This window comes from Olea europaea, unplaced genomic scaffold, assembly GCF_002742605.1.
Source record: "Olea europaea var. sylvestris unplaced genomic scaffold, O_europaea_v1 scaffold3690, whole genome shotgun sequence".
Lineage (NCBI taxonomy): Eukaryota > Viridiplantae > Streptophyta > Magnoliopsida > Lamiales > Oleaceae > Olea > Olea europaea.
The window spans coordinates 8,905-13,915 of NW_019256195.1; the positions used below are offsets into that span (position 1 = coordinate 8,905).

Sequence of the window (5,011 nt, forward strand, 5' to 3'; positions counted from 1 at the left end):
AAAAAAAAAGGGTCCAACGACCAAAAAAATTGGTCGCTGAAGGTCATTATTTGGTAGCTACAGGTCTCTAGCAACCAAAAAACAGTGGTCGCTGACTGGTCGATATTAGACCGTCGGCGATGGTCTTCAGCGACCAATAACTGGTTGCTAGTAGGCTTATTCGTATTCGCTACGAGTTGTGTAGCGACCACTGGATTGGTCACTATTATAAGAGATCCAGCAACCAAGGAGGAATGGTCGCTATATATTCGGTTCAGCGACCAATAGTTGGTCGCTAATATATAAAGTTCAACGACCAATAATACGTGGTCGCTATATGCATATCTTGCAGCGACTACTTAGTGGTTGGTAAAAGATGACATCCAGCGACCAAGGCCCTGTGGTTGCTATATATGTGGATAGAGTGATTAATAATTGGTCACTAATATAGACATCCAGCAACCACTTTATTGTGGTCGCATTATACATATGGTGCAGCAGCCAATTCTTGGTCGGTAATGGATTTTGAAGTTGGTTAATTTACACTCATTTGCAACCAATCTTTGGTCGGTGAACACTAATCTTTTAATAGCCAATATTATTTGTTCCTACTCATATTTTGTCTATTGTTTCAAATTTGAACAACCACAAGGACAGTTGAAATTAGCTCTTTCAAGAATTAAAAAATAAATAACTTTAACAAGAAACATTTCGCTACCGAAATAAGATTGTATTGCATATATAACAGATACTAATATTCAATACATAACCCAAAATGCCTAATATTTTACCACAAAAATAAATTGTAACTTCAACCTAGATTTAGTTGTGAACCTATTTACACCAGATTGAGCGGTAAAGGGTGTTCAAACATAATGTGTAATTTGATTAGAGTGTTGTCCTTGCCCATGAGGAGATGGGCTTCCATTTGTTGTAATTTGGATGAATAGCAAGTGACACGTACTTCGGCTTTCCTTTTTGTGACATCCATATGAGCATTACAAAAAAAAGAAATGAAAAAGAATGAGATCAATAAAGGAAAGAAATTTTTTATCAAAGTTTTAGTATTAACAATCACGTGAATTTCCTTCGTTATAACTTCATACCGGGGATGTCTTCTTTTGATATTCCCAAACTGCCTCCCCTTCCACAGCCCCCATCATTCATACTACATTTAAATTAATCAGGAAACTCAACCATTCAAAGAATAATACATTCAAGGTCTTCCAATGCAAGTATAGATAAGGACACAGATTTCATAACTCTGGGAAATCTTAAATGATACATATGCCAGCAAAATTGCAAGATTTTACCCCAAAAAAAAATTATAATTCAAATCTGAATTATTTTTGAACACCTTCAATAAAATGGGCCACTAGAAGACAGATTGATATCATTTTTGAACACCTTCAATAAAATGGGCCACTAGAAGACAGATTGATATCTTAAACCTACACGTTTAACAACTTAATCAGCATAAACTTGAAGTCCATAAAGCACAGAAATATCATCCAGCACATACCTTGAGCCTTTCATGAGCCTCCTTCACTGCCTTTCCATCTTTCTTCTCTCTAATTATAGCAATCTTTCCAGAAGTAGCTCAGCACCTTCCAGTCAAAAAGAAAAAGGGAACCACCTGAAATAATGTAATTCCTTCAAAATAATATTCCATGAAATAAAGTAACATGAGCAAAACATATATATTATCAGATGACCAGGTTGATAGCTCAATATTCTTCAAGTGATCATCATCCAAATATTAATGTACAATATTTTTTATACATGGATTTTTTATAGATATAAACTTGATCAATCCTATAAACTTGGGAACATGTTGGACATAAAAACCACTTGCTAGACGGAAAGAAATCATGATAACCGATCCAAGTATGGTCGCAGATTTTTGGTCCATGACCAGTGCTCCAATGGTGAGTCCGAGGCCATGAGAACATAACACGCTGAAGAGGAGAACGAATAAGCTGCACAGAAGATTCATTGCTGTCCTTTTAGGCCTGCCATCCAGTAGGTTATGGTGACACTGTGGGGAGGATTAATTCCATTGGCAGATCGCCTGAAGTTGGTGCCATAAAGTATGATGAAAGGCGGTACATTCCAGAAGATCGTTCTTTTTGTAGCATCATATGCTCTTGGGGAGACGTGAAAATTGCTTGGAAGAGAGGATAGAAGCCCCAAAATCCAAAGTAGAAGAAGAAAAACCCCACCTGTATTCATACCAATGCTCAGCAATTCACCAAATTCATTTTTAAGTTTCGGACCTTTTGATTTTACTCAAAAGTAAGTCGAAAACGATTTTCAAAGTTACTTTCTTTACTAACGAAACGTACCTTACCAGAAAGTTGGTCTTTGAAGTACAGCCGAACACAGAAATTCAGAAAAGACTTTAAAGCACAATTTTGTTAGCTAGTCTTGTATATGACTACTGTCCGATTGCCACCACAGTGAAATTTTGCAAGTGCACACAAAAGATATAGCAAAACCCAAGAGATATAATCGATTCTCTAAAATATTTTGACCATGCCAATGTCCACTTCCAAAATAGCCACAACAAAATCATACAAAAATTGTGATACTACTTAACATAATGATAATTTTTCTAGCCTCTATTGATCTAACTTTGCAATTTTTTTTTGTGTCTAAGCTGGTAGAAAAACATGATAAAGAAAACAAAGTTATAGTGTTGAGTCTTTCTTACTACATTATAAGTTCAAAACTTGTTCTTTCCTGCATAAGCAGACTCAAATGTGTCGACTTCAGGAAACTTGTAACCATCATAATAATAAAAAAAATCCATGTTTCAAATACTATATTCAAATCCTTAGCAATTATAATTAATTAAGTACATGTTGATAACATATAATTTCACTACCTCAGCCATCTCTTCCACTATGCATGAGAAAGGACCTTAATTTTATTAGTTTTTTTCTCGCCAAGACTTGCTGCCTCTAAATGCCAGCTTGCTATATTTATCAAGAATCTTAAGATATGTATATAAGGATGAATGGCTCTCTGCGGGAATTTACAAAGAACCCTATGATTTTCAAAAGTTTTTCCACATGTTCGGTCAAAATGTTTTTCCATATTGATAATCGTTCATTATCAATATGATCATGGCTAAAGATAAGCCATTTTGGACAATGCCACAGTCTAACCAAAAATATAACATGGCCTGATCAAATCTAATATGTGCAGATACCAAATTATAAGGAAATAGAAATCTTAACATTCTTCATAGAACAAGATCATCAGAACTCACAACCAATATATTGTCAATATCGTTTTGTAACTCTAGTTCAAGCAGTTGACAAGCTGGAAAAAACATGGGGTACAACTGCTAAGAAACAATGAACATACATCAACGTATTCTTTAAAAAAAGGAAAAAAAGATTGTTACAATTGGAATCTTCAAACCATTTTATGGGCTTCGGATACATTCCCATCTCCTGCTTTGAGAAACCTCACCAAATTCTCCGTTGGGTAACCTTGATGTATATTCTGCACATGAAGACAAGAAAATTATAGTCTGTTCATCATTTACTCTGAACTTCAAAATGTAAAATAATCTGTGTAAGATTGCAGAAAAGATACAGAAAGGATTTTCATCTTAATTTCAAAAAATGTACTTGCAAGGAATAGCCCAATATGCTTATGTTTCTGTCTTGTAATATAGTGTTCCCATAGAGAGCCATTCATCCTTATATACATATCTTAGCATCCAACCAAACAAATGAACAATCCATATGCAAAACAACAATTCTTTTTCTAAAGAGCACAACTTCAAAATATGCCAAATCTCATAACGTAATCTCAAAATTCATACAGAAGAACAACCTTCATATTTATTTGCTTTTCAATAGCAAGAAATTGAAAAAGTAATCTCAAAATTCAAGATTATGTATTTATATTTTCTACACAATTTACAAATTAATAGTAGGATTGATTGACATACCTTGAAGGCGACTTGAAGAGCTCAAAATTTGTAGTCGATTCAGCTGGATTTTTTTGACCCAAATGAATATTATGTCCAGGAGAAAAAAAATAGATCACAGCCACGATTTTGCAAGAAATTTGGAGAGTGAGAAAATTGGAATTAGGTTTGGGCAATTAAACTAGTGGAATTATTTGGTGAAAAAGTTTTGGAGGCAGAGAGGGAAAATCTTACGTGGGTTTTCTATGAGGGTTTATATTTTTGAATTAGGGAAACAATTCTAATTTTTGCTTTTTCTTTCATTTATTTTTCACTTGATGTCAAAAGTGGGCTAAAAATAAAGGGAGGAGAGAACCGAAAATTTTTCCCTCTAATTATTAGCCTACAAATATGTAAAATATTTTTGTCAGTAAAATATATATCTTGCCAGTCAAATTTTTTGTTGGGAGAAAATCTAAATTTTTGTAGGCACAAATCCTCTAATATTAAAAATTTTGAAGCAACTTGTAGGAAAAAAGTAAACTCCCTTCAAATCTCAATTTGTCAACGGAAAATTTTGCAGGGAAAGCATAAATTTATTGTAGTGATTAAATCAATTCACCTCTTCGAATCACTTGAACACCAGCCAGAGCTCTTCCAATATTCATAATTCGTTGATTCATAATTGAAGTAGTAATACTAATGATAATTTTTCAGAATTGTGATATCTAAATCGGATGGAGACTGTAATTGTTGCAAGAGTTTCGAGTTTCCCATAATTAATTCGAGCAATTCATTGACATTCCAAGGAATGGGGAGTATGATGAGGGTTTGTGATGCGAACCCCGTAGCAATGGAAACTACGAAACCCACAACGAGATTGATGCGGAACTCAAGAACGTCAATACTAACCCGATTTTGGATCTCGAACCCCAAGAATTGAACCAAGAAACCCGAGATTAGCAAAGAACCTAAAACCCCTTGATTACAATTAAAAGAACCCACAATCTGATTGATAGAGCGTCACAAAAAGTTGAATCTTGATAAGTTCCAAGATTGTTCAAGAAGAACAATAAATTGAAAGAAGAAATTTCTCTCTCTATAATA

At 34.3% G+C, this 5,011-nt stretch overlaps 1 long non-coding RNA gene across 6 annotated transcripts; it reads right to left on the reverse strand.

The window, feature by feature from the left end:
* Nucleotides 1-674: 674 nt before the first annotated feature.
* Nucleotides 675-4,216, reverse strand: LOC111386707. Of its 6 annotated transcripts, none has more exons than XR_002701293.1 (4): nt 3,947-4,216; nt 3,392-3,492; nt 1,502-2,201; nt 675-1,147 (listed from the first exon to the last, which is right to left on the reverse strand). It is a non-coding gene; the product is annotated as an uncharacterized LOC111386707 (long non-coding RNA). The 6 variants fall into 6 exon arrangements; XR_002701291.1 differs by having other exon boundaries at nt 675-948; nt 1,086-1,147; nt 1,502-3,492; XR_002701289.1 differs by having other exon boundaries at nt 675-953; nt 1,086-1,147; nt 1,502-3,492.
* Between the last annotated feature and the right edge of the window lie 795 nt (nt 4,217-5,011).